Source organism: Eptatretus burgeri, chromosome 13 (assembly GCF_056783735.1).
Source record: "Eptatretus burgeri isolate ZD-2024b chromosome 13, Ebu_testis_v1, whole genome shotgun sequence".
Classification (NCBI taxonomy): Eukaryota; Metazoa; Chordata; class Myxini; order Myxiniformes; family Myxinidae; genus Eptatretus; species Eptatretus burgeri.
In genome coordinates, this window is record NC_140973.1 from 35331012 (window position 1) to 35349929 (window position 18918).

The 18918-nt window shown below is 42.7% G+C and overlaps 1 protein-coding gene across 3 annotated transcripts in view; it reads left to right on the plus strand.

The window, feature by feature from the left end:
* Positions 1-18918, plus strand: part of LOC147014234 (contactin-4-like) — a 588183-nt gene that overhangs the window by 429 nt on the left and 568836 nt on the right. The gene's annotated exons all lie outside the window — the stretch shown is intronic.

Consider the following 18918-nt stretch of genomic DNA (forward strand, 5'->3'; position numbering starts at 1 on the left):
ACCGACACACCGTTTGGATCGTTCCCGTCAGCGATCCAGGTGCGTGTACCTGTGTGAACCCGAGGGTGATGCACGGCGAGGTCGATGATCGGTGGTGTCCTACGGTGGTGTGCGGCACGGAAATGGCACGGCACAGCACGGTTACAAATGAATAATTGATGCTTATAGTAGTTTAACCCTTTTTTGATCTTCACCGTTCGTCAACCGCACGGAGGGCAACCCTCGTCTTTTGTAGCCCCCCACCACTCGCCTTGCCTCCCTTCATCGACACCACCACCATCGTCCACCCATCTTGCTTTCTCTCCTCTTCCCGAGGCTTAACGTGCCCGGCTTCCCCGGGTGCTCGCGCCACCCTGTCTCGAGCGGGGATCAGTGGGGATCACCCTGGAGCGCATGCCCGGGGGAGCGCGCCGAGGATTCCGGCCGCACGGACGCATTAACATCGCCGGTAACTCAGCACGCCGCATCTCGGGGCCGCATCAGCTCGTGAGGGATCGTCGGGGAATCGTCATCGATGAAGGCACCGGAGAAGGCCAAAGTGGATGATTGTTTTCTTCATCACTCGCGATTGTTCTCCTGCCTCCAGTTCCGCCGTGTGTATCGTCACCTACCTTTGCCTACCTTTAATATAACATCACCTCCCAGTGATAGATCGTCACCAATAATGCAGTCGTTCCTGTGCTACCGGGTCTTGGGGACTTTCCTCATTCGCCCCTTTGTTCTGTATTGATTCTCATGAGCCTTTCTCATTATTATTGTTGTGTGTGTGTTCTATATTAGCGATCTAAGACTCATGGAAGAGTTTGTACATTTATCGCATTCACGACAAAGATATCAGTGTACCTTTACATAAAAGGCAAGGACATGTATCTGGGATTTGAACCCGGTTCCCCTGCATCACATGCCAGAGGTTCAGGTCTGAGCATTCACGGACCATTAACCGCATTTAAAACGTCCAATTTTGTCCTTGCTTTTCCACAAGAAGGGTCTTACGTTTCGATTCGCTGACCCGTTTCGTACCAATGGACCACGGGTTCATCATGAGAGATGATCGTCGCACGTACACTCTGTAGGTTAAAGCTTGTAAGCCAAATCGACGGTTCCTGCAGTATGAATTACGCATTGAACGGTCACAGGTTCCGTCGTACCATGCAGCTGCGGTCGCCGGTAAACCGTAGCTTGAAGTTGATGGATGCGGATCCTACCTCCTGTGCAGCGTAATGCGCACGAAGAGCATTATCTGCGGTCGGAATGGAACGGCGTCCCGGTGGTGGCATGCGAGCCTTGTCTCTGCGATAGCATCGTGTTTGCTGCGGATATTTCAGACTACGGTTCAGAGAAGTCACCTCGAAGCAGTGTCCACTAGGCCTCCTACCACCCCCGATATAATTAACCCGACATTTGGATGTGCTGCGAGTAAATGGACCGGGATGGCAGATTTGATTTATTATTATTTTTATTTATGGCATTGGTGCAGGTTTCTGATGATGGTTTTGGAGTGCCTGACCATCATCGACTGCGCCATCAGAGAGCTTCATGTGTCATGGTACGTTGTGTACGTGTGCCAACCGTGAATGTGCACGGTAACCATGCGCATGCAAATTGTGTTGGCCAGCTTTAGAAGGCCATGACTGACCGAAAAAAAATTGCTCGAGATGTTCCGAGTGCATTGTGGTCCAACGTTGGTTCAAAATGTGACGTACACTTACTGTTCCTTCCTATTAAGCTCTCGTTTAGCACCAGTCCCAAATACACATCGGTTCCAAAAAAACAAATCCAACAAATCGGTTTTGACCACACGGTGGTCCAGCGTTGTTCCCGGGCACACGGTGATGAAGCTTCGATCCCGAATATGCTGTAGTTCTGGATTAGTCCCAAGTCTACTTTTGTCAAGCATTATACCCAATTACACTATATTTCAGCTTATTCCCGAGTGCACAATAATCCAGTGTTATTTCTTAGTGCTATGGTGTCCAGCATTGATCCCAAGTGCCCTGTGGTTCAGTGTTGTTCCTTGATCTGGGTGCTCTCCATCACCTGCTTGCATTGTTTTCTTGGTCATGTGCTGCGTGTGCCACCTGCACCCCTGGCTGGCACTGCACAAATAATCGATCACTGTTCATGCAACTCCTATGTGGACAAACCTTTAACCGCCTCTTCGGACCGAAAGCAAGCCCTCCCGGTGCATTTACGGAACGGTGTCTGCAGAGACCATAATAACCTAGTTGTTTGTTCTTGAGGCTTTCCTTTTTTCCTTGTCACTGCACTACGTGAGTAGGTCAAAATAAAGAAGCCATTTTGGTTAATTGGGACTAGTGGGAGTTCTTGCTGGATGCCTACAGCACTCTCGTGTGATGGATTTGGGTTTAAACACTTAATATTCGTTCTGTTTACCAAGCCCGGTTACATCCATTCACACTTTCGCATGATGAGCTGCTGGAAGCGTTCATTAAGACGTGCTTATTTTAATGTAATGCCGCTGCTTGAACAGCACAAGAGCAGTTGTTTGTATGGTTGTTCAGGAAAGGCGGAATTTTAAGCTCTTGGCGAGCTGAGCCACCATGGGACTTTTACAAGCCTGGTGGATACAAGGGAAGATGATTGCATGAACCCAGCCATGTAGCATGTAGCCAAAGGCTCCAGATTCTCTCCAGCATGTATTGTATCCAACTTCTACTCCCACACCCTCCCCCGATCTTTCCCCGATTAACCTCCAACCTTTACCTGTACTGCTGCAACATGAGATCTCCACAAATGTGATGCCTGCGAATTACCGCATTCAGTCGCACATTTCTCACGCTCCCTCGTTCAGCAATCGCTTTGGTGCAAAGCGTGGGATTTGCACCACCGCTCATGCTGCCGAGTGAGTTCGAAGGCCATGGTGTTGTTTTGTCTCTGCCGATGGCACACCGTGCTGCTGCCTACGCTTCTCACTGTGTTTTGAAGCCTGTTTGGCTGAACACAGCGTTTCCCTCCTTCACTATTTTCTCCCTTAATCGCTTTAAAGGGGACCAATCTCGTATTGCCCTGGCACTCACGTGAGTGCCGCTCCATGCACTCATAGCACGCTGCAAGCTTTCCATCAACATAAACGCTATTCCTCTGTGTTTGCTCGTTGCATTTACCCTGTTACGCCAACCTTGGAAAACGAGAGCAAAATATCTAATGTAAACATCACATTGCAGAAGTTTTGCATTAACCAGTCTGACTCAGATTGTCATGCAACAACGATGAAGCCCTGCTTATCGAGAGGAGCCTTCACTGGAAAACATGCCAAATCACTCTTGCGATCAATGTCAGGTGACCCACAAAGTGATAATATAAGCAATGATTGTTAGCATCGTGTAGCACATTGTATATCAACCGACGAATCTTGGAGACAAACTGCTCAGAGCATTTTTATTTCTTTTGAGGACACTGTGACTCAAACTCGTCTATCAACTAAACAAAAGAGTAGGACAGTGCGACTTACCAAAGACGGAGTGCGGCTCTGTTGTAATGACACTCCAGAGCTTTATTTGGGACAAGATCGACATCTTGCAGAAACGCAATTCTTCAACTTCACTGAGAATTTGAAAGGAAGAGCACTACCCATGAACCGAAGAGGCCTCAAAATGATCGTTAAGCGCGACAAGGTTGAAAGGCTTCAAACCAAAATGAATCTTTTGTTCTGGAAAATAAACCACAGGGGCAAAATGGTGGTTGCTCGTGCAAAAGGTTGTTTGACAATGACAACGCTCCAAAGAGTATTCTAAATACCATATTAGATGAATACAAGGTTTCTTTTGTATTGTCAAACTTTTCAATTGTAGTTGTAAATGTGCCGTAGACCACCTTAGGACGTGTGATCTGGCATCTTCCTTGTATCCAGTGCTTTCCTAATTGTCAAGCTGTACAAAAAGTGTGTTTTTTTTTATACAAGTCATTTAAGACTCATTGTAGAGCTTGTGCATAAATCACATGCAGAGCAGTGTACGTTTAGATATATTACAAGGACATTAGTAGACAATGGGACAAGCACATATGGCACATGGGATTCTGAACCTGGATTGCCTGGACCGTGAGCCTGGAGTTCAGATGGGAACTCGGAACGTTCAAAACCATCTCATCTTTTCAGCATTAAACGTGTAGTTCTAATTTTTCATTTTTAGGATGCGGAGGCTCGTGTCGATGTTTTTATTAGTTTAACTTTTTTTTCTGCATTCCTGTACCTGGTTCCTGTGGTGGTGCAATAACGTGCTGGATTATTTTATAACCAATTTGAATATAGTCTACAGGGGTAAGCGGTTCTCTTTCTATGACAAATATATAATTATTGATGGCGAATTGACCTTGAAGCCAGGGCCTTGAAAACAGTTTGCTACAGTGAGTCACAAACCTCTTGTTCGAGGGACAATTACGCTTTGATCTGTGATTTTGCAGCCGTATCTGTACATCGTGAAATTGAATTTCTGAGCGTGATGCTTTTGGGATGCGATTTTGAGTTCCTCCTGCCGTGGCTTGCTCGTGTTGCACGGCGTCCAGCTGCTGAATTGATATTTCACTATGGTTGAAATCCCGAGCAGGCAAGCTTTACATTCATATCACAAGAAAAGACGGTAGATATTGTAAAAAAAAATAAAAAAAATAACAGAATCAGTTCACTGTTTTAAACAGTTGATTGATTTCTCAAATGGATTTCCACCGAGCTTGAAGATTTGGAATTTCTCACCTTTTGAATCTTTAAACCTTTGTGCCGTTTTCTTTCCGTGCAGTCGAAGTGCAAAACGGTGGAACCTGGAAGGAGAATATTAATGTCGACATACGTAAAATTGAGGGAAACCTTCATGTTTGAATCTGGCAATCATGCTCAAAATGAATACTGCTTTGCTGTAATGTTCTGAACCATCGTCATCATGTGCCTGTAGTGGAAGAGACCGTCTAAAGTGTAACTCATCGATCTTTTGGAAGAGAGGTTTGATTTGAAAGTTTAAGTTTGTTGAATAAATAATTGATATTTTTTGGCAAGGCTTTATGTGAGGTTTGACTTTTGATGAGCAAATATTGCAAAGATCACTGTAATGTCCACGAGAGGGCGCCTTGTTTTGTTAAATACGTTTGACCGAAGTTGTTGTCACAGCAGTACCAATTGTCACAATTTGGGGGCAGAGGGATATCCTACAAGGTAGTGTGTGGTGAGACTGATTCCATGTTCTTAGATCTCCATGAAGCATTTACGATGTGGAGAAGAAATAGCTTTAAAATGCAATGTTTTTGGCTAAACCTCTGCAGCCAACATTTGCCTCCCATTTGTCTCCACATTATATGAGACGTACTTTCGAGCAATTGCATGATAATTTGCACAACCCTAGCACATTGTGTTTTGATGTTGAATTGGACTGACAAATCAAATAATTCAATGCGTTGGCCTGTTCACTACCTTGCTGTTTACTTGCATGATGATACAGGCAAGCCTTGCTGCTGGTGCAATGCCGTCGTAGAACAGTGTAGGAATTTGGAATTTGCCGGGGCACAGGCAGACAATGGCTTCCTCTTTTTCCAAAGATACTGTGGGACCTTTAACATAATGTAATGTGCATGTGAAGCAACAAGCTAACAGATTAAAGTCTGGATAGGCCTCAAACCCTGATGAGATGGCTCAAAGGAGAGTACACTACTTTTGAGCTATCCTGTTGGGGCCCAATTTTGAGAGATAATTTCAGGATGCACGCAAAAGTTAGAGGAGCATTAATGTGTTGTTTTTATGACTCGGGCTTTGTGTTTTCGAGGTGAAAGGTTCAAATCCCATTGTTTAAATTGATGGGCGACCACAATCAAGTGGGGAAATTTGAATTACTGAACTTATTTCAGTAGCTTTTGTTGTAACATTTTGAATTTTGGGTTTCATATTATCTGCTGACAGCCTGGAGAGTAGCTCTGCATACATATTAATAACAAGGATTTGTGTGTGTGTGTGTGTGTGTGTGTGTGTGTGTGTGTGTGTGTAATAACTTGATTGAATATAACAGGACATATATATATATATATATATATATATATATATATATATATATATATATATATATATATATATATATATATATATATATATGTATATAGACATTATTTAGGATTTGAATCTGAAGATATTGCATGGCCCAGATCTGTTCTGTTCTTGCATATGGCAGCTTGGCTGCTGGGTAGCTTTCATTTCTTGGAAGCTTGGCTGGGCCACTGACGCTGTGCCCCTCAGAAGGATGACAGGCTGAGTCAACCCCACCTGGTGTTAATTCAGTGGCAAACAGGGCTCGGACTCAAGACCCTAAGATCCCAAGCAGGTAACCCGAACCACTAAAGCCAGCACCAGGCTGTGGGACTCGGATGACAACACCAAAATTGCTGTTGCTGCTCAATAATTACAGCACAAAGCTGTACTGTCTCTTCCAATGGGATGCAAATGATACAAGTGGATATTTGTGTGATTCCTGAAGGGATATGCTGCGCTCAGATGATCAAAAGAGAAACGTGTACGTGGAGCAGTCCCAATGTGATGGACAAACTTACCCAATGATTCTCAATCAGTGAGACCAAGAGATCATGGTACTCCAATGATTCGTGTAGTTTTCACCAAAATAGTACTATGCCAATCTCTTTGAAACTTGGAAATGCGATTCTTTGTACATGTCTTTCTTTCTTTCTTTTGTCCAGTCTTTTCTTATAGTATTCCGATTGATCTATTTTGTTATTCTATGACATCGTAGACTGCAGTCCAGCTAACGTGTTCCGCAATACAAAATTTTATGGTTTCCGATACATAGTGCATTGTTTTCAAAATTCATTATGTGATTTTTGTCCATTGCAGAAACATTGCTTAAATTTCTGTGACAGATAAATGGCTTATTTGTTTGTTTACTTTAACCATAGATCAAATATGCATCGGTGATCTCACAAAGTTGTGGAATTGTCGCCTGGATTTGGAGACGTTTTGTTTTAATTTCATCAATATAAATTTTCTATACTGCAGGTAAACTTGAGATAGTGTTTTGGATAACTTCATAGGTTTTATATTCACTTGAAAGATGCCAAAACCCGATATGCTCCCACTTTCATGCGGCTTGTTAAGTTATTGCTCAATACCCCTGTTGTGAAGGGAAGGAATCACAGTTGCCATTATCACCTTCCTTTATATATACATATCTTGAGAAGTGGAACATAATGTGTGAAGCATTCTGTGTAGTTTTTGTGGTCATTGCATTCGTAAGGATTTTGAAAACGTTTGTCGATCAAGCTTAAATTATAACGGTAATGTAGGTTGTCATTGGCAAGCCATTTGTGGCTTCACACCTACAATAATCTTACTATAATTCACCGTCTGTCCGTCTGTCTGTTCCCAGGTACCGCAAAAACGGCTGAACCGATCGCAACCATTTGTTCGGTGTGTAATCCTGGGACCCCTTGGAGTAAAATAGGCATAGATATAATAACATGACCCCCTTGATGGCTCCCATAGGGAGCGGGTGCTTCTCGTAACAATAATAATAATAATAATAATAATAATTATTATTATTATTACAAGCTGGTAGGCGACATGGCTGCTCGCTCTAGATGGAAAGCTGACCGACGCGACTAGCCGATATTCATGTACATGCTATCAATCAATTTAGCACAATAAATATGATTATCACAGCCCTCTTAGTTTGCGCCCAGAAACCCACCTTGTGAAATTTCAGGCATGTTTCCAAAGAGAGTCTAACAAATGGCAGCCCTGGTAATTCCATTTATCTATTCGCTAAAGATTTTATTTTTTTTATATGATGCTGTAACACATTCTCCTTGGGCACAAAAAAAACAGGTCCCTCGGAGGTCCAGTTTCGGAGGTATTGATTTTTTTTGTACAGTCCACAATAAGTGTACGATGTACGATAAAGTATTTTAGCTGTTGCTAAGCAACGGAGGTGTGCATAGCAACCATTCATTTTTGTGTACATGCAAGCCACATTGTACACATTTCACCCAAGTTTCATCAAAATGAGACTCTTTCTCTTAGATATTCGCAATTAACCGTTTCTGAAATGTTCGACATGAACTCGCCCAAAACCTATCTCCTTCGACAAATATTTTTTGTTAGGGCTGCAAATTGGCAGGAAGGGAGCTAGATAGATTGCGCACAGAACTCTAAGCTTCGATTTTTCGATTTTTTGACCACTTTAAAGGGCCGTTGCTATGCCGTTGCTAGGGCCCGGGGTCCCATATTCGAAAGCACACGATTCCCAGAAATATTGGTCCTTCCTACCAAATTCCATTGGAATCTGTTGAGTGGTTTAGCCCCTAGGCTTGACCAAAGTTTCACGGACAGACAGACAGATGGAAATGTCCAGAATAAGGGTGCTCTAAGAGCAGCCAATTATTATTAATAACAAGAAAAAGAGCAATCAAAGATTGCAGACCTGAGCCAGGACTTGTTTTGTGTGGTGTTTGTGTACTGGTGTGTTACAAAAATTTTTTTGAAGAGAAAACAAGGACAGAGAAATAATTGTGTTTTTAAAGATTTTCCATCAATATGGCATCAATTCCATCAATTTCAATCCAATATGGCTGCCAGACCATGTGACCTATCATTTATTTGCGAATACCTTGGTATCCTCAAGACTTGGGCAACATGTGTGTGAAGTTTCCCCTCGATCTGTCCAGCTGTGGTGGAGAACATTTTTATAGGTTTTTGGGTAAATCCAATATGGCTGCCAAACCAGGTGACCTATGACATCATATGTGTGAACATTTTGTTCCTCATAGATATGCAGTCATACCTGGAAAGTTTTGCCTGTGTTCAGCCAGTTCAGAGAAGATTTTTGAAGGTTTTTTTTTTTAAACAATATGGCTGCCGAACCACATGACCAATGATGTCATCAATTTATTTTGTCTGTGGACCAATTTATCCCGAGATTAACCTCAAAAATGTTCATACTGGTTGGATGTAGCGTTCTGTGTATGCAATTATGACATCATCATAAAAAATCACACTTATTCCCCATGGGGAGTACTTGCCTTGTGCCAAGTTTCAAGTTTTTCTTGGTGTGGTTTTGAAGATGCAGAGGCCCAAAGTTTTTCCTTTTCTCAACATGGCTGCCACACCATGCGACGTATGACATCATAATTATCAATAAAACATTAAACATGAGAAGACGCTCCTGTGGTTGAAAAAATTGTGTCGATCCGACAAGCGCTTCTAAAGAAAAACACTAACGTTCTGTGCGTACAAACAGACAAACAGACAGGCAAGCAGACCCAAACGCAACACCCTCTGCTCTGGCAAGGGTAATAATCAGATTGTTGCAGTTGCTATGTCACGATAATAAGTACAATTGTTGCAAACATCTTTTTATTCATGTTGAAGGATATTTTTAATGGAAAAAATTCAAGCACAGGGTGGTTGACGTAACTTAATCTATTTTCACGGTATTCTCCTGCTACGTTTGCACAGTTTTCCCATCGGATGTAGTCGTGCCATATACGTATAGATTTTTGGGACAGGTCATACCTCCATCATTCATAAAATGTCACCCAGATGTTTTTTCATTGGTCGAAGCATTTGAAAATGAGTGACAAGTTTCTACTGTATGGGGGATGATTTGGAACTTCCCAACACACCTCCACTTGGGTGTTAGTGGTCCCAGATGAGTAAGGGTGAACATTAGAGTGCGGTAAAGTCATATCCTGAGAAAGCACATTTGTCCATCATCTGTGTATTGCTTGTAACCGGTCACTTGCATAACCGGTCACTGCATCCTTCATAGTTTTTCCATGGCAAAAATTCCAGATTAATTGGAGGTCTGAAATGAATGCTGCAGTGTTTTTGCCATAAGCTTTCTGAATGATGATTGATGGCTGAACCTTAAATATTTTTGTTGGTGAGAACCAAGAATGTCTACTTCATACAGGCCATCGTTTTGACTGGCATTAAATGATGGATCACAATCTACAATACATGGTCTGTCTCCCTCACTCTTCCCAGGGGCTCTGTTGCAATGGTCACACGAGTTATTTTTTTTCTGATCAAATGTGAGGTCCTTTGGTGCACACATTGCACTAACCTTATTGAATTTCAAGTCAGAATGAATTATTGCTTCCACAGTTCCAACACTGACATATATTTCTTCTGCAATGTTACACGTAGTATCCTCGTGGTTTTATCTTCTTTCAAATACAGCTGTTCTTCAAGTTTAATGATTGCTTGAGTTACATTAGTTGGTTGCATGTGAGAATGCTCCAAATCATTCACCTGTCACTGTCATTTTTAAAATTCCATCATTACATGAAGGACACACATCTTCAAATTATCCAGACAGTCTCCATTGAATTTCAGCAGATTATTTGTTCTTCACTTGGAAATTGATACACCGCATCCATAACCACGTCGGTCCCCATCTTGGTTTAATGCGGAATGATTTTACCGGCGCTGATGTCGCTTCCTGTTGAACTTATGCAGGGTGGAGAATATCATTGTAAAAAAAGTTTCAGCATCGAGCTATTATTTTTGCATGCTTTACAATATCAAGTTTACGTTGACCTTGAACCTCCTTTATTGTTTAGAATCGACCAATAACCACAAGAACACAATTTACTGTGTATGTGGTTGATTGTTTAGTTGCAGTCTTCATTTTTAAGGTATCTTGTCTCTAGCATAACAGCTTTTATCTAAAGTGGGCCACACACAAAATGGAACATTTACAGTTGTGACGCCATCCCCGTAGACTCTGCCTCAGAGAAGTCCTTATGTGTCATTTTTGTGATTGCTTCCAAATCTCGTGTCCCCAACCAATCCTACCTGCCCTAATCTTACACTCTTTTAACCACTGTCAAATGGACTTTGCGTCCTCACGTGTGAAAAGAGAAAAAGTCTGTCCGGCTTCGACCCTGCTTCAGCGACCGACACAGATGGCATCAGCGTCGGTGCTCTTAAATCCTGCTGTGCTGCTCTTGATTCTCCTCGGGATATGCTCTTCAGTCTGTCCTCCTCTGACACCACCTCTTTTTTTTTCCTGGAAGTCAGCCAACATCAATCCCATCCACAAGAAGGGTGCAAAAAAACCCCAGATCCCATAAAATACAGACTGGTGAGGGTACGTCCAATTATACAAGAAAAGGCCTGGAATCTGTAATTGTTGCTGATATCATCTTTCATATTTTATAACAGCATGATCTCTGACCATCACTTTGGATTTCAAGATAGTCACTCAACTATGGGTATGCTGCAGCTCCCATCTCAGCAATGGTTGGAGGCCCTAATTCCCAGTATGATGTTAGAACCTTCGCCCCAATTCCCAATGGTTGGAGGCCATACTTCCCATATATGAATCAGAATTCCCAAATATCAGGCCAAAAGTCATTCAATACAATCTGGCATTCTGCCCTGCTGGCCAAATGTACTGTCTGTGGCATACAAGACTTCCTTCATCCCTGGCTTTCTCACTTCGTCCACTTGCACAGTCAATGTGTTGTTGTCATTGTAACCCTCTTCTATCCTCTCACAGTTCATACTGGGGCCTCCCAAGACAGTTTGTTGGGACAAGTTTTGTTCCTTGTATACATAAATGACCTCTCTGATGCTCTGAAGAACCCTGTTCCTCTTTTACAGATGACTCCACATTGTCATAAAGTTGTAGCTGACAGAAGCTGCATCACCTTTTGCTGATGTTGATTTGATTGGTTGCTGGTCTAATAAGTGGAACTTGTCTTTCAATCCCGGTAAATCTCTGTGTCACGCTGTCACTCGAGAATGATCGTCAAACTAACCCACCTATCTATTTGCATGATCAGCCTCCAGAAGAGGTTCACTCTTGAACTTCTGTCTCACAATTAGCCATTTTATGGACCAATCACATCGAAAGGTTGGCCTACAAAGCTCGCCGCAGACAAGACATACTCCATCATTTGAAGTCATTCCATGAAAAGAAAACACGACTAATCACAACCACAAGGTCTTTGTCCATAGTTAATTTATAGAGTACTGCTCTCTGCTCTCCCAGTGTGGCTGGTTCCTTAACATCATAACTATCTCTTTTAGATACAGTGGAATCTAAAACTCTCAACATTATTGGAATGTCCTGTGATTAGACCAAATCACAAGGCCTTTTACTTTCACATTACAGACAGGTCGGTAGCCTCTTGTGTTTTTTATTTATTTATTTCCTCTCCTCTGGTCCAGCTTCCTCTTCTTTCTCAGCCATTCTCAGCTGCTTGAGGATGCACACATTCTCGCAACAACTCTATCCTCTTTAAACTCCCAAAATCCAGGCTTTCTGCCAACCTCCACTGGCCTGTTTCCTGGCCTCTGTCTCCTTCAATGTGCCTTTTTCTCCTGTTTATTAACTATCTTTCAGAGACTGCACAATTGCACTCTTCCCACCAGGGCTTCAAGCAGGCGGTGCATCACAATCTCGTGTCACTCCCATTCCCATAATGTCTTCTACCCCCATTAACCCGACTGAACCCAACCCTCTTACTTGCAGGTTACTGCGTTTACTCCCCTCTTTTGTCGCTCCTCATTTCCTGTTCATTCATTGCCTTGCTTGTGCTCAACTGCACCCCCCCTCCTCCTGCCTCCTGCCCCACTGTCGGTATGTTCCATTTGTACCCTCTGTCACCATGCTCTTCTATGAGCCTCACTCATGCCGAGATGCTGAAAACTTTTAACCTGTGTAATTCGATTAATGTAGGAGACCAACAGAATGCCAATTTTGAACAACATTCCATGGAGATTTGTTTGTTGTGAACAATAAGTTCAATGTGATGACCATCTTGCCAATGTGCTTCCTTTAAACGACCAATGAAACGAGTTGCATTCTACAAGACAATTCCTTGAGAGCTGCACAATTCCACAAACTTATCAGCAGTTCCGTTCGAGTTTGTTGCTTCCGTGTAAATCCATGACTCTTGACAATCCACCATATAAAATTATCACTTGGATTTTAATTGTGGACTACGAGCAGCCTTACAATTGAACGATGGTGCGGATGGCGCCCACGACAGAAAACTTGAGATAAATTTTCCTATTTTTCTCAAGTTTTATGGGGGAAGTCAACGACAAAGATGGCGTTGTCAGAATCTCACCATCCTTCATCGTTAATCATTCTGCGCATGCAATCCAAGTCCTTCCTGCACTATCCATTCAATCAATGTTGGACCAATAAGACCTTGTATTGACAGTTTCCACATCAAAGATTGTTTTAACAATCAATTTGATGTATGGTACTAACAATTACTACTTGCCAACCTGTAAAGAATGGAAAAAAACGTCAAGATTTTGTGGGCCAGTCTGCACAGATGTACTTAAAGACTGCAAAGAGAAAGCTATTTGCAAAACAATCGAGGCTAATTGCATAGGCCTGAGATTAAGGACTTGATTTGTTCAGTGAAGGATGTTATTGAACAATTTTAACATATTATATCTCTTTAATTCCACCCAATGCTTTTCACCTTCATTAGGCTGCTCATGCCCATTTCTTGACCCATTCTCTTAAATCCAATAATCCTCTCAAGAAATGTGCATGGTAATCAGATTGGCTATTCCTTCTTACTTCCAGTGCACTTGTTATATTTGGTACTCTGGTTGTCATAGCAATACAAGATGACAATAAGAAACAAATTCTCAATTCACCTCGTGACCGTGGGCTGCTTCAGCAGCAACCCGTGGTGCTTTTTGGGCTAAATTCCCAACCGTGAAAACAGCCTTGGCCTAGTTGTGAGTGCTTCTGATGCTTCTAAGAGGTGTACTTGAATTGCTTTGAAATGATATTCAATCGAGCTCTGTGAATTGCAACTCGTTGATGAGATTCCCATTGAGGTCGCCGTCGTGGTTTCGTATGTGTAGCAAGAGGGAAAAGGTGTGCATGTTGGTGTAACTGATTGACTGACCTTGTTAATAATAATTTAGAGGCATCATTTGAGCAAAGGAAATGGTGTGTGGTGTTTTGACACACCTGTTTGTGTTTGGTACTTTGTACAAGGCAGTTCTCATTTCAGCTGGTGCAGTGAGGTAAGCGTTTATCCATTTAGCACACACCTGCTGCGAGACTGCTTGGGCATTTGGCCACATGTGAATGATAAAACATGACGGTGCACGCACGCCTGCACGCACGCACGCACGCACGCACACACACACACACACGTGGCTGAACATTCAAAAGCTTTAGAATGAATCAAAAACACCTAATTAATGGCTTCGTCTTACAATTGTTAAGTTGCGTAATTCTGCATTTGGTCTCCTGTGCTTTGGTTTCATAAAATTTTGTTCTGCCATTCTTCATCACAAATTTTGCTCTCCACCCCCACCCTCCCTTCATATTCTTGGCAATAAATCTCACATATAAAATCTAATGCGCGTCTCGTTGTGCCTGCCTGCATGCATGCGTCCGTCCGTCCGTCAATGCGGGTGCTTCCAGCATGTCTTGATATTGAGCGTGTGTTGAGCTCTCCCTGCCAATGCTCATGTTCATCATGCGAGAACAGGTTTTTTTTTTTTTTGAAAATTGTTACCTCCACCACCGATAGTGATAGAGGTTATGTTTTCACTGCTGCCTGTCAGTCTGTTTGTTTGTCTGTGAGCAAGATATATCAAAAAGTTGTGCATGGATTCGGCCGAAATTTTGTGTTCAGGTTGGGTGTGTAACAAGGAAGAATTAATTAGCTTTTGGTGAAGATCCAGATCTGTATCTGGATATGAGAATTTTGTCAGCGCTTCTTTACCACTGAGAGCTTGGGCCAAAAATGATATATAAGCACGATATCTCAAAAGGTTATGGACGTATTTTGGACAAAACTCTGTGGACAGGTTGGGTGGATGACAAGGAGGAATTGATTCGATTTTGGTGAAGATCCGGATCCAGATCTGATAATTTTTCAGTGATTCTTCACAATTCTGGCAGAGGTATGCATTTTACTGAGTGCCATTGTAGTTTTGTAAATAATGGCACAACACGGTGTTCTTTCAACATCGGGTCGAGTTGCAGTGCAGGAGTTCAGAGTGCCGACAAGTTTTACCTGATGAGGAATGAAGCTTGCATGCAGCAGGGAGTTTTCAGTGAGATGATGAAGAGGATAGTTTTGGGGAGAAGAAGAGGTGTTAGGGATTCAAACCTGGGAACTGAAGTCCACCTCGAGTGAGCTCTGGAACTATGTTCCCAAAAACCTGGAAAACAAAATTCCTGAGTATTACAGCACAGGGAAGGGGAAGTGATGCACACTTGTAATCAGTCACAGTTGGAATATCAAAACCTTTAGCAATCCTCTTCTTTTATATGAGGGAAGGTTCCTGATCCTATCTTGCCATCATGTGTTTAAGATATGACATGTCCAATGGTTTCTTCCTGTGTCAAAAGTTTCCCTTGTGCTGTATATCTTTATCAAGGGGGTGAGTTTTACTGGCCATCTATGTATCACATCTGCAGATTTTTTTTAACGTTATCTCCCCCCCCCACCTCTCACTCTCAACACACACACACACACACACACACACACACACACACACACACACACACACACACACACACACACACACACACACACACACACACACACACACACACACACACACCTCTTTCTCTCTCTCTCTCTCTCTCTCTCTCTCTCTCTCTCTCTCTCTCTCTCTCTCTCTCTCTCTCTCTCTCTCTCTCTCTCTCTCTCTCTCTCTCTCTCTCTCTCTCTCTCTCTCCATAGACCAATTTTTTCTTTTTACATCAGCTCCCTTTTCTCGCATCTCTTTCTACATCCCGTCCTTCCACTCCAATGTATCTTCCCTTCCTTTTTTCTCCCATCATGTTCCCTTCTCTTCTTTTTTTTATTATCCTTTCTTCATATTTCACCTCAGTTAATTAAGTACGTACTTTAATTTGTATATGTGGCTTTTTTGTAATTGTCATCGTTTGTCATCTTCGTTGTCGTTAGCTTCCACATTTACTTTTTATTTATCTTTGAGGTTGACTAACTCGGTTTTCATTTTTGTCATGAAGGTAAACATGCAACTACATGAAGTAATTTCTACAGCATTTTATACATTAAATTTAATGATCTGTACTTTATCCATATATATATATATATATATATATATATATATATATATATATATATATATATATATATATATATTAATAAGGATACAAACAAACACGACATAATAGTGACCGAAGCTTTTCGTGCTGCACTCTTCAGGGTAAAAATCGCAGCAAGTGAAGAAGAAAGTGAAGGCGTGTGCTTTCTCCGCAGGTCTCAATAAGGTAGACGCTGATTGGTTCAACCGTAATGACGTCACGGTTAATCCGAACGCCCATTGGTCGGCTCATCATCTTCACCTCGAGCTTCACCGACCTTCACCTCTTCCCATTGGCTGGAGCAGAGTTTGTCGATGATTGACGTTTGCAACCACATCCTGGAGAGAGGGGGGATGGGTTTCCCCTGAGGTCCATTCACCATTTGTTACCGTACTTCCCTTGATCTTTTCATGCTGAAAGAGACACAGAGATCGTACAAATTCATTTTGACGACATAGTATTGGATCGGTGGTAAGGATGAAGGTTGCTTCCAACATACGTAAATGAAACGAGCTCTGACCTTGGCTCAATATCCTGAACATATCTGCATTGTACTGGTCTGCACAGATAGGGTTGGCAACCAGGTGCTGTGCAATGGCAGATGAATCAGGTACAGTGGCCGGTGGTTGCTGGATATTTCTTCATGCTCGCATTGGTTGTGTTCTAACCCTCACAATCTTTCTTCGAATCGCCAAAGGGACGTGTTGTTTGATCCGATCAGCCAATCTTAGTGTTGTGCGGCCCACGTACCGAGCTTCACATCGGCACTTGAACTCATAAATAACATTGCTGGTTTGTGAGGTGGGTAGCACATCCTTGTTGACTGGCGTCAGCAAACGACGAGAGGTAAAGATTACTCAGGGTTGCACAGCCAGAAACGTGTTGGACACAATATGTTTGATTTGTACTTCAAACCTTCATGATGATTGCCATTTTCAGGGCATCCTGATATAGACTGGACATTTGTCCGGACCAATCTTCCGATCTTTTGTCATGTTTAGAAACTTGTGTATGTATCTCTTAACTATATGCTCAGGATAACCATTCTCACCGAGTATAATCATGATTTTGTCAATTTCAGCAGGAAGATTACAAGGTGAACAAATCCTCTGTGCTCTGTTAACCAGGATATTCATCAAGGCAATTTTGTTTCTCATGGAGCTGTCGGAGTCCCAGCGAGTATACTGCCCTGTGAAAGTCGGCTTCCGGTCGATCAATGTTGTGAAACCAAGGTTGGATCGATCAACCAACACGTCCAAAAACGGTAACATGTTTGACGATTCCAGTTCCGTGGTAAACTTCAGCGCTGGATGGAGAGTGTTTATCCATGCCTGGAAATTCTCACATGCCGTCCGAGACTTAAACAAAGCAAAAATGTCATCAACATACCGATAGTATACGATGGGGGATTGACCCCTTGCTGACCAGTAAGTTTCTGCATTTCATGATAACCTACAAAAATATTTGCAAGAGCTGGGCCTCATGGAGAACCCATGGCCACACCGTCCGTTTGAACATACATCATGTTGTTAAAACTGAATTCCACCTCCCTTGTTGCGGTGTTCATTAATTCAACGAAGACGTGTTCCGAGATCATTGGTTGTTCCAGATCGGTGTGATTCAGCAAATGTGTGCATATCTCGATCGTCTCCGTCAATGGTACATTCGTGAACAAGCTTTTAATATCAAAGGATGCCATGATGTTATCCTCACTTGTCGGTGTTTTAGCTCTAATTGATTGTGCAAATGTGAAGGAATCTTGAACCACAAAATGAGAAAGCGAATCCAATACTGGTTGTATTAGCTCTCTCAACCACTTGGCAAGTTCATGTTGTGCCGATCGCACCATGGGCAGTATCTGTCTTAGAGGGATATTGTCCTTGTGAATCTTTGGCAGGCCGTGCATTCTTGGACTTTGGGCTCCAATAGGTTTAATTCTGTCCTACACCTCCTTTGATAGTCCTCCACGTTTGAGAAGCTGTAACAGTCATTTGACGATCTGACCTTCCACCTGAGGCTTGCGATCCTGTTGCGTTACACCACCCAGATATTTAAATTTGGTTTCGTCTTTCAGGATGTCCATCATCTTGTCGATATAATCAATCTTATTCATGATGACCACTCCGGTGCCTTTATGCGGTTTACAGTTGTGAATGGCAGCATTCCTCGTCAATCCTTGTATTGCCAAGAGAACATCCTGTTCCATGTGAAAATCCGCGACGTTATTCGGGATTCCACAGTACGCATGTGTGAGGTCCGATAGTCTAGCCCTCAGCGCTTGGTCTGCTTCGTTTGACGCAGCCTGATGTGTTGATATTTGAGCATACAGGAGTTCGACTCGGCAAAAATGTCTTCCCTCTTGATATTCTGGTTGGGAATGTCGAAGTTAAAACCGTGCGCCAACGCGAACCTTTCCGTGTCAGACAGCTTTTAGTCCGATTTATTGAGGACATGCCAGGATGAGTCTTTGATCAGGGAACCGAATAGTTTCACCTTCAACCAGTCGATTGTACGATCGCTTTTTTTCTGCGCCGCCATCTCTGCACGTTGGTCAATCACTGCAATGCTTCTACATAACCGGATCGTGTCACACAGCAACGTGAAACCACGTGCTTCATTCCAGGCATTGCGTCGTACGCGACGTAGTGCGGACCGTGTGCGATTCAAGCACCCGATCTGATCAAGAATAAACATCCGCTCCACTGTAGTGCTGTGCTTCATTTTAGAACTGATAATGAGCAGAGTTCGTCGATGATTGACATTTCCAACCGCATCCTGGAGAATAGTTATCCTGAGCATATAGTTAAGAGATACGTGCACAAGTTTCTACACATGACAAAAGATTGGACGATTG